Genomic DNA, 12098 nt, shown 5'->3' on the forward strand with positions numbered 1-12098 from the left:
TTTATACACAATTGTTAAAGGATGCAATTTTATTATTTTTGCATAGCTATGATTCTATGTCCTTGTGATGATCATGTATCTTTTAGCACCAAGAGAAATCATGCAAAACAAAGTTAATAGAAGTATGGTTTTCCTGGGGCTTTTTACCATGTTCTTTGAAATTATTTTAGGGAAAAAAATAAAGTTATTATAGGGAGGAAAATCTATGGACTGTTCTTGCAACTGTTACATATGTACCTATTCACAGACCCACAGTGTTTTGAACATGACCAAAGAAAAGATTCTACTCTACACATTCACTACCAAAATTCCAGCTTTCCAATGCAAGGCAATGCCCATACCTTCATTTATCAGGGATGCACACAGTGGCAAGATGAAATACATTCCTGTTAAAATTTAGAAATTGAATTGTGTCCCCCTGAGATCCATATGCAGCCGTCCTAACCCACCATGTGACTATATTTGGAGACAGGGCCTTTCAGGAGGTAAATGCGTTAAATAAAGCCATAGGACTTGAGTCCTAATGCCATCTAAGTAGTGTCCTAATAGGAAGAGAAAGAGACTCCTCTTCCCTTACGGAACAAGCCATAAGGGGACACAGCGAGAAGCCACCATCTGCAAGCCAAGAAGAAACGTCTCATCAGAAACCACCTGTGCTGGCCCAGTATAGGTATACGGGTATTTTTTGTACTTTCTTGCAACATTTTGAGGTTTCAAATTTTCCAAAATGAAAGGTTGGGAAAATAATCTGTACCGCCTCCAAGAATGCAAACTTCCAAGGATGGAAACTGAACGTTTGGGGCCCCCCAGTTCATAAACACGTGTTGAAACCCAATCCCCAAGGGGTGGTATTAGGAGGTGGGGCCCTTGGGAGGTGACTTGGTCCTGGAGATGGAGGCCACATGCATGGGATTAGTGGCCTTACAAATGAGTTCCCAGAGAGCTCCCTTGTCCCTTCCGCCTTGCGAGGAAACAGTGAAAAATCACCCATCTACGGACCAGGAAGCAGGTTCTCTTCAGACAGAATCTGCAGGTGCCTCTTTGAGGTTGGATCCCAGCCTCCAGAACTGTGATAAACCAGTACCTGTGGTTTATGCCCGAGGCGCTTTCCATGACTCCATTTCAGCCTCTCCCCAAGCCCCTCACCTATGAAATGTACCGGACCTCTTTGAGGGGGGTGTGTACACATCACCACGAGACCAAACATCCTCACGGAATGCCTGTTCCCACCCATATGGCACATGATCTATGTGCCTGAAGATATTTAGGAGGGACCCAAGAAAGAATTGGCTATTGTCTCAAGCAGATTCGTGCTTTCAGACCCACAGCAGAGCTGACAAGGGCAAAGGAGAGAGAACTCAGAGGGTAAGTTATCCAAATCCCTTTAATCCTCAGCTGGCCACAAGGACAGCTGCACCCAGAAAGCTCTGGGCCGGCGCTGATGGCCGTGTGCGGAACCACCCCCGGAAGCACCAGGCTTGGGAAGGCTCCCAAGCTGCAGGGCTGTTGGATTGTTCTGGAACCAACCACTCTGCACTCGGCATCTGGCCGGTTTCACAGCCACGTCACATTTTGCATCCCACCCGTTAACGTGGGGTCACACCACTTAGCAGTTAATGAGATTAATGGTGTGTAATTCAGAAATGAAGTGCTCCCACATATGTCTGCCTGCTGCAGACATGCAGAACACAGCCCCTTCCACACGGGTAAGAAAAATAAAACCACTTCCTTGTCCCTGCCTCTGACAGGAGCTGCTAGCTTAGAGGGAGCGTGTGGCTTCCCCTCAGGTGGAATGAAGTCTTTGTTACTGGGGACAAGATGACAGATTCACTCAGTTTGGGCAGCTTGAAAACCTGTGGGTCTTAGACAAGAACCAGGAGCAAATTCCCACCGCGTGTGAGGGGTACGACTCACTTCCCGCACCCCCCCCCCCCCATAAAAACCCTGCTTGTTTTACTCAGCATCAGCTGAGCACCAGCAATTTCTTTGATTGCCCATCCGGAGCAGTTTTTAAAACCAGATTAAAGCCACTTGTCAGAAGCAAATTTGCCTAAGGAAAAATCCCAAGAACTGATCAGTGAGGGCTCTGCATTAATTGAAGCTTGCATAATGTCCCTTTGTGCTTCAAGATTCTATCAAAATGCGTGGGATGGAGCAGCGCAGAACCCTAGATGGAAGGTTTTCCGCTGGTAGGGGGCGCTGCCTCTGAGTTGAGGCCGGATGCGGTCTCCTTTTTTTTTTTTTTTTTTTAAAGATTTTATTTATTTATTCGCAGACAGAGATCACGAGGAGGCAGAGGAGGCAGGTAGAGAGATGGGGGAGCCGGCTCCCTGCTGAGCAGAGAGCCCGATGCTCGATCCCAGAACCCTGGAATCATGACCCGAGCCGAAGGCAGAAGCTTTAACCCACTGAGCCACCCAAGGCTCCTTGGCGCACACCAGACACCCCCAGCATGAGAAAGGGGGAAGCACAGGGTAAAGCAACCTGGGAGGAGAGGTGATTTGCTGCAGCAAAGTTCTGAGCAGATAATGGAGATGCCCTCCCCTCTACCCTAGCGAGAGGTAGTCACCCCAGATGGGCTCCTAAGTGTGAAGTTCTGAAGACATGCACTCGAGCCAACCAGAATGTTTGGGGAAGGAGGCCGGGAGAGGAAAAACAAGCATGGCCCCTGAACTACCAGGCTTCGAGGAAACCAGCAAAACCATAAAGCAGAATCATCCAAAGGAAAGTTGCCACAGATGGAGCATTTATTAAGTCCAGGTCCATGCTGAGTGCTTTTCAGTTACGATTGGGCTTAATCCACTTTGTAGCTCTGCTGAGTAGATGGCCCTTCTTGCGTACATGTGGAAATAGCCCCAGAAATGTATAAGCCTGGACCCAGGGTCTCAGAGCACCCAAGGCAAGGCAAGGCAAGCACAAGCCTTGTGCTGCCAGGCTCTGGGGCCCCAGCGCCTCCCGCTTCCCTGGACTTGCTGGCCTCACCTCTTCTGCATGGGAGCTACAGCCTCTCCTCCCACTCACTCTGGCTGCCTCATTCCGGTTTCCAGTCTGCAGCCAGAGCAAAATGGCTTAGAAATAAAAGCCGGTAGCCCCGGGGGGCCTTTCCTGTCTCATCCGACTTGGACCTCACCATCCGTGCATCTGCCTGCAGCCCAGAGCCCTCCTACTCTTCCCCAGCAGGTCTCCCCTACTCATCCTTGTCAACAAAGCCTTCCTGGTCTTCCAGTTCTGCTTCACAGGCCCACTTAGTGATGGCTGTAGTCACAGTTGCCATCAACATGGGTTGATGATCGTTCCCTCCACTGGAGTAAATGAAGACTGAGTCTTGTCTCTTTTCAATATTGTTTTCCCAGTGTCTAGCATATAATAAACATTGAATATGTGAATGCATGCGTAGATGGATGGATGGATGGATGGATGGATGACTAAGTGGATGGGTGATTGGTGGATGGCTGAATGGTTGCATAGATGGAAGAATGGTTGCTGGAAGGATGGATGGTTAGAGGGATGGTTGGGTGGATGGATGGTTGGAAAAATGGATGGATGGATGGATGGATGGATGGTGGGTGGATGGACGGTTGGGTGGGTGGACGGTTGGGTGGGTTGGTGACTGGTTGGTGGATGGGTGATGGGATATTTGATTGAATGAGTGGATGGGCATATACAAGTGAACACAAATCAAAGATGCCAAATATGCAGAAATGTTTCCAAATCATAGTTGTTTGATATGATGGTTAAGAAAGTTCTTTTCTTCCAGACAGTCTCAGCATTCTCGTACCTATTTAGTCCAAATCTTTCATTTTACTGATGAAGATACAGGAAAATGAGGCTCAGAAAAGGCAAAGTACTTTTGTTTAAATGTTACTTCAAAAGAAATGAGGTCAAGGCAGCACTTTTCAACCACAATTCCCTGTGCACACTGGTGGGTCTGATGAGTTGGGGGGGTGTGCTGCAAGAAATTTGTTACTAATTATAAAGTACAGAAGTCTGTGAATGATCGGTTATTTTCATAAATTAGTATAATTGAAAAGATTAGAAGATTTCCCCACATAACATCACTGCTACTCATTGCATTCCAGGGTTCTTTCTGGAAAAGGAAAGCAAGGGGTAGAGAGAGATCCTGTGAGTTTCATTGCAGCCCCTGAAAACCACCAGTCCTGATTCACTGCTTCCAGCTGTGGCAGCTGGGGTAGTGATGAGGAGGCTCTGGGCTGGGGGGTGCTCAGCTGCATGGAATCCTGCCTTGGCCCACACATTCAGAGTATTTAATGACACAGCTGAGCTCTCAGACGTATGACACTTGGCCTTACTCTCCATTAGGATTACCTCCCAGGAAGAAGTGAGACTTCTCACTTCTTACAAGCAACCCCCATAGGTAGAGCTTCCATACAGGTGGGGGTTAAGGTGCTCAAGGTCACTGAGATAAGGAGAGCAGGCCAATCTCCTCCCCCAGCTGCCTGCCAGGTGATAAACTCACTGGGGCTGGCCCTCCCCAGCCTTCGAGGCACCCTGCGCATGTCTGCAGCCTCGCACTGGGTGGGGAAGTTTAGTTCAGGGGGCAGTATCAGGAACCCACATTTTGACTTGTCTTCCAGTCCAAACTTGCCAGTGATAAAGCTGGCTTTCTTCTCCTTGCAGACTCTGGTGCCAAGTTCATGATTGACTCAGAATCTGGTGGGAAAGGATGTGATGAATTAGCTACCCAAACCCCAAGAGCAATTTCGGAGGACTGTGGTGTTTTCTTTTTCCCATACATTTCTAGGACTTGCCAAAATCTGAATTAACCCCGGGGCCATGTTGGTCATGTGACTTTTCTTCAGTAGAAGGATGACTGAGACCCCAACCAGAGAAAGAAAACTAAACTCCAAAATGTTTTCGGGTCTTCCCAACGTTGACTCAGAATGAGCCTGGTTAATTTGGGTACCACATTGATCTTCACAATGACACAGTTAAACTGCTAGTCACCTAATCAATTCAGTGTCCTTTATTCTTGCCCTTTGCTTTGTATTTTTCTTTCTGTGAATCATAAGTCTGGTAACCAAGTGCTCTAGGGTTATCAATAACTACGATTCCTAGAGTTAGTCTCCTCACTATGAAATGCCCAGTTCCGAGTTTTTCTTTCTTTCTCTTTTCCATCCCAAACAAGGAAGACTGCCTAAGAAGATAGTCTCCTCAAGAATTTGATATATGAGGGGCACCTGGGTGGCTCACTGAATTAAGCATCTGATTCTTGATTTCTGCTCAGGTCATGATCCCAGGGGCATGAGATCAAGCCCCACATCGGATTCTGTGCTCAGCAGAGTCTGCTTGGGATTCTCTCTCTCCCTCTCCTTCTGGCCCCTCACCCCCATTCATGCATGTGCTCTCTCTGTCAATAAAAAAATAAAGTCTTTTAAAAAAGACAACTTGATATATGATTGGGCCAACTATAGTAGATCATTCTAGATCACTTATTAATGACTAACAAGAGTTGTGTAGGATATGTCCTCCATTTTTACATTTCTATCAGGAGCTTTTATATACTAAATCCTGTATTTCTCATAATACAATTGTTAGATGTGCAAGAAAGCTTTCTCTGGTCTTTAGATGATACAGGAAGCACTAGATGAAACATGGTTAAACAAGTTTCTTTACTGCAGGACTTCTCAGTGCCTTTGAGATACCACCATATATTGTGAATCAACAAGATGATATATACACAGTGTATCCCAAACTTGGTGTTTCTCAAAAATCTTCCTCTGCCCCTTTTTCTGACAGAGCACTTAGTGAGACGGATGTGCCACACACAGAATATAGGATGCAATGCACAGCCATATGTGAAAGGAAGCTTTGGTAAGGACATTTCAGCTGTCCTTTATAGAACTAGAAGGATAATTCTCAAAACACACTACCACACACCCCCCTGTACTCACCTCTCACCTGCTCTGGAACGTGCTTATAAATCAGGAACATGTGAATAGCTCTTTTGTGCCTCAGAGCAAGGCCAGCTGCGGGCTTTGTGCACATCCGAAGTTCTTTCCCCCTCTATGGTAATATCCCCGAACACTTCTCTGAAATGAGCACTTCCTACTCCCCTGCATTGTGGGAATCCCCCCTTTCCCTCCTCCATGGTGAGACCCCCTTCCTTCCCTGAAAAGCCCAGACCCCGTCACCTTCCTCTGTGGTAGGATCCCCCAGGCACCTCCCTCCATGGAGGGACACCCCTCCCTGAGCCATAGATGCTCCCTTTTCTATGCTCCTGAAGCCTGCGTGCAGACGCTCTCTCGGTGGTGGTATTTGTTCACTCTCTCACTTTCCCGCAGGGTACGACCTCCTGGAGGTTAGAGGGAATGCATCTCATTTATTTTGCTATCTCGGTCTAGCACTGGTCCCTACTCTGCCGAATGAATGATTGGATGATGGAATGAATACAGAAGTGAGGAGCAATTTTTTTAACTGACATTCAAGAAAACCCTTACTTCGGTTAACTCCCGTACTGTGAGATATACTGCCTATTGCAGGGACTTTGGAAAAGGATTTATGTTCTAAGTGATTCGAGCCAAGGAAAGTAGTCTCAAGTTAATCAAGAGAGGGAGATTGCCAAGTCTCAACAACTAAACCTGGTATTTCATGGAGAAAGGCACTGCCTCAGAAACCTCTCTGCCATCCCAGCAAATTAAATCCGATCTACAAACGTGATCCTAATTTGTCCAAATGATGCTTCCTGCACAGATTCCAAGGAGCCCATGACCTTGGCAGCCCTGTCAGACTCAGTTTTGTATTTTTAATCCAGTTTTAACTCTTTCCTGTGCTCATTCTGGGCCCGAAAGAAACAAAGACCACAAAGCCTGTGTCACCCATGCAATAGACAAGAGGAAAACAGTGGTAGGTTCTAAAGAGTTATGGGAGGAATGATAAAACCCCAAAGTATCCTTATTATTCAAGGCGAGCTCTGCCACAAGGACTTACATGACTTCAAGGTCAAAGTGTCAGTCCACTTGTGAGAATCCATGATCCAGCATAGTGTGTGTATGTGGGGGGTAGGGGAGGGGCAGGCAACTGAATCCCAAGGAAAATTCAAAAAAATTGTCTTCTAAAAGACAATTTTGTCAGCATCTGTCTCGTGGGGTATAAGAGACAGTGGAATGACCCAATTTTGCGCTTCCCAGACTAATTGCTGGAAGGGGTTGCCAGATTGTTGCACACAAAGCTCCCCAGAGTTGGCACAAATCCACATCTCTTTCTGGGTGTCACTCACTTCTGTCATTGTCCTCCCAATGTATCTAGGTACGGTCATGACCAGACACTAATTCATTGAAACGCATTTAGTTTTTTGTTTTCTTTTTTCTTTTCTCTTTTTTCCTTTCCTTTTCCTCTTCTTTCCTTTCCTTACCTTTCTTTTCCCTTTCTTTCTTCTTTTCTCTCTCTCTCTCTCTCTGTTTCTTTCTTTCTTTCTTTTTTGGTGAGGGAGAGAGAAAGAACCAGAGAGACAGAGGAAGAGAGAGAGAGAGAGAGAATCCTTAAGCAGACTCCCCACTGAGTACGGAGCCTGACATGGAGCTCCATCCCAGGACCCTAAGAACATGACTTTAGCCAAAACCAAGAGTTGGTCACTCAACTGACTGTGCCACCCAGATGCCCCTTTCTTAATTCTTCTTTTGGTCACACATCTTTCTTTATTGTAAGCAGCAGGTAGGACACTTCCAGCAATAGTTCAAAAAAAAATTTAATTTACAGAAGCAGGAATTCAGTGACACCAGCAGATTGGAACCCTTTGGAGCTCATATGTAGGCACCACTCGGAGCAGGCAGGAAGAGGACCCCAAAGTCCATGAAGAGCGAGGCCACCAAGGAGACGAGGAGCTCTTTTTAGACATCCCTATTGTTCTTGGTGGAGGGAACCTCATAAACAAAGAGCCAGGCAGTAAAGAACATGCCGGTGGCCAACAGCACCATGGTGAGATGGGGGAGGAGAGCCAGGTTCATGGGGCTGGTGTACCTGCTCATGGCCTTGAGCTCCATTTTGCCAGGCACAGGATTATCCACCACTCTGCCACTGGAATAATACATCAGCAATATTTTCTTCATTTAAAATTAAATCCTACTACTTAGCCACAGAAAAATGCAAGCAGTGGTTTCTTGTGTGCCTGGGTTATGGTGGTATTTTTTCTTTGTTTTGATATCAAGAAAGAACAAATAGCGGTGAGTATATTTTTGTTAATATTCCTTTTTGATAAGACTTCTAATGTGTATTAAAATCATTTTCCTGCCTTCGTCAACACAGTATAAGTGGGAAACATATTGGAATCTTCCCATGATGACTGAAAAACCTTTCAGAAAATTTGGGGCATTCCCTGAATAAAAGATGTCACCAATATTACCTATGTGAGGCTGAGCTCATGTGTACTGAGCTCAAAAATGTGCTAGTCACTGGCCTGTTTGGTTGGGATTTGTCTTTCTATAATCCCACTGGCCTAAATGTGTATGGGATGGAGGGAGTTGATGAGTCAACATCACCGAGGGGCCAAGTTGTTTCCATGTTAAAGAAATAAAACCATCCCATGCTCCTTCCCAACATGAACACAGCTGCAGTGATGATTTGGGAAGATTTACTCCTGTCCAAGTTGGCATTTGAGGCCACAAAAAGAGACTAGAAGTGTCTGGAATACAAGCTGCTCTTGAAAAGGAAAGAAAGACAACTCTTGCCCATGGCATCCTCTCTTATTAATATTTTTTTTTTCCTAGGAGTGTCTCCCCACGTCTCTCAAAATAAATGCCAGGTGTTTTGCTGCACTTCCATTTAAAACCAGAGAAAGAAACTTGATACGGGTGGCTTTTTGGTCTTTTCAGAGAGCTTGGGGTGGGAAATGTCATCTAAAGAATTATTAACACAACAGGGTGTTGGACTAATGGAGGATCGGCTGCTATAGAAGACACGAGAAACAGAAGCCTGTGATCCCTGGAGATGGAAGGCAGCAGAGTAAGTGCTGTTCTTACCCCAGCTAAGGCCTGGAGAAAGCAGCACAGGGAGAGTGGAGAGTCTGCCCGACTTGAGGGGCTGGAGGAGGCATCTGCATCTCGGGGCATCAGAGAAGAGAAAGCTGGACAAAGACAGAACTCTGGGGATATCCAAGTACTGATCAGCATGTATATGCACAAATACCACCTGCATCTAGGTTCAGACCACCTGTGAGGTTTACAGGGAAGAATCCTTAAAGCTAACACAGGGCTGGGAAAATCTCCTGTTCCCACCAGCCACCGTGGAAACTCTCACAATGCATGGAACATCTGCAAGAGTGCTAGGAAGAGCCTTGCCTCTGTAGTGGAAAACATGAACCTGGACTAAACACTGTTCTAGAAAATATGAACCCTGGGCTAAACACTGCTCTGGTCCCACCGAATGAAGCCGCAAAAGGATTAAGCTGTTCCAAATAACTGAACTGCACCCCCAGAGCAAAGTTCAAGAGTATTTAAAAAAATACAAAAATATCCAGAATCCAAAAGCATAAGACCCACGGTGTCTGGAATGCAAAGAAACAGGAAACTATGACCCACAATGAAAAGAAAACTCAATAAAAACCACTCCAGAAATTATGCAGATGATAGAATTTGTATACAAGGACTCTTTAAAATGTGTTGTAACTGTGTTCCCTGTGTTCAGGAAGCTAAAGGAAAGATTGAGCATGTCAAGTACAGACATGGAGGATATAAAAAAAGATCCCAATCCACACGTGCCTGGCTGGCTCAGTGAGGAGAGCATGCAACTCTTGATCTTGGGGTCATGATTTTGAGCCCCACAATGGGGTATATGGATTACTTAAAAATAAAAAACATCCTGGGGCGCCTGGGTGGCTCAGTGGGTTAAGCCGCTGCCTTCGGCTCAGGTCATGATCTCAGAGTCCTGGGATCGAGTCCCGCATCGGGCTCTCTGCTCAGCGGAGAGCCTGCTTCCCTCTCTCTCTCTCTGCCTGCCTCTCCATCTACTTGTGATTTCTCTCTGTCAAATAAATAAATAAAATCTTAAAAAATAAAATAAAATAAAATAAAAAACATCCTAATCAAACAGGTCAAGATGAAAACTCTAATTTCTAAAATGAAAAACACACTGCATGGTATTAGTAACAGATTAGTCATTACAGAGAAAAAGATTAGTGAACTTGAAGACATAGCAATAGAAACAGTCTAAAATGAAAAGCAGAGAGACAAAGACAAAAAAAAATCTTTTAAACAAGAGTATCAGTGAGTGTGAGATAACTTCAAGCACCCAAATATATGTGTAATTAGAATCCCCAAAGGAGGGAGGGAGATTTTTTAAAACTATTTGAAGAAATAATGGCTGAAATTTTTTCCAAAAATGACATAAACCATAAAACTGCAGATACAAGAATCTCTCAACACAAGAAACGAGAAGAAATGTACACCAAGGCACATCATAACCAAATTGTTTAAAACCATTAAAAACATGAAAAATATTAAAAGCACTTGGAGAAGAAAGGACAGAACAAAAGAAAGGGTGGAAGAAATTTTTGTTGGAAACCACACAAGTTAGAGTGCAGTAGGGCAGTATCTTTCAAGTAGAAAAAGAACTGTCTACCTAGAACTCCTTGTCCTGCAAAATCTCTTTCTAAAATACAGGTGAAATTAGGATTTTTTTTCAGACATTTAAAACTAAGAAAATTAATCACCAGCAGACCTATCTAGGAATCTAGACCTATTAGGAATGTTGAAGGAATCCCCTCAAACCAAAAGGAAATAATACCAGATGGCCAGCAGTATCCACCCAAAAGAATAAAGAACAGCAGAAACGGTGACTGTGGAGGTAAACAGAAATTCTTTTTCCTCATTCTGTAAATCTCCTTTAAGAGATAATGTCAAGCCAAAATAACATATACTGTGTGATTTTAAATATATGTAGAAATAAAATGTATGACAACAAAGCACAAAGGCCAAAAGGGGAGAGATAGAAGTCTACTGTTATACAGGGCAAGACTCTCAAATGTACTTGAAATGGTGCAACATCACTTGAAAGCAGATTGTATCACATTAAAGATGTGTAGTATGGGGGTACCTGGGTGGCTTAGTGGGTTAAAGCCTCTGCCTTCGGCTCAGGTCACGATCTCAGGGTCCTGGGATCGAACCCTGCAATGGGCTCCCTGCTCAGCGGGGGGCCTTTGTCCCCCACCACCCACCTGCCTTTCTGCCTACTTGTGATCTTTGTCTCTCAAATAAATAAATAAATAATCTTAACAACAACAACAAATCACAGACGCATTCTCTTAAAAATTTTTTTTAATTTAAATAAAAAAAAAAAAGATGTATAGTATAGATCGGAAAGCAACCACCTAACATAAATAGTTGTGGCTAATAAGTTAAAAGGGAAATAAAATAGAATCATAAAAATAATTACTTTTTCCAAAAGAAGGCAAAAAAAGAGGGTAAAAGAGATGGAGAAAACAATAAGACTGTAGATTGAAGTCAACCATATTAATACTCACATTAAATGTAAATGTTATAAACATTTCAGTTAAAAGGCAGCAATATTCAGAATGGATGAAAAAAAGGGAGACCCAACTGTAAACTGTCTACAAGAAAGCGTTTCAAATTTTGCTTAAAAACACAGAGAGATTAAAAGTAAGAGAATGGGGTGCCTGGGTGGCTCAGTGGGTTGGGCCTCTGCCTTCAGATCGGGTCATGATCTCAGGGTCCTGGGATCGAGTCCCGCTTTGGGCTCTCTGCTCCGCAGGGAGCCTGCTTCCTCCTCTCTCTGCCTGCCTCTCTGCCTACTTGAGATCTCTCTCTGTCAAATAAATAAAATCTTAAAAAAAAAAAATAAGAGAATGGGTGGGGGAAGCCATACTGTGAAAATACTAGTGAAAAGAAAGCAGTTATGTCTGTATTATATGGAACAAAACAGATTTTGCAGCAAGGAATATTGCCAGCCATAAAGAAGATCATTATAATGATAAAAGGTTCAATTCATCAATAGGACATAAGCATTCTAAAGTTTATTTAATCACAAAGCTTTAAAATATATAAAGCAAAAACTGATGGAAAAAAAAAAGAAATGGCCAAGTCCACAATTATAAACTGATAGTTCCACACCCTTTTCTTAATAATTGA

The 12098-nt window shown here is 44.1% G+C and overlaps 1 protein-coding gene across 17 annotated transcripts in view; it reads right to left on the minus strand.

Annotated features, from left to right (window-relative positions):
• The window catches only part of TACC2 (transforming acidic coiled-coil containing protein 2), a 210284-nt gene that overhangs the window by 151038 nt on the left and 47148 nt on the right, over positions 1-12098 (minus strand). The window lies entirely within an intron of this gene.

Source organism: Mustela lutreola, chromosome 4 (assembly GCF_030435805.1).
Source record: "Mustela lutreola isolate mMusLut2 chromosome 4, mMusLut2.pri, whole genome shotgun sequence".
Classification (NCBI taxonomy): Eukaryota; Metazoa; Chordata; class Mammalia; order Carnivora; family Mustelidae; genus Mustela; species Mustela lutreola.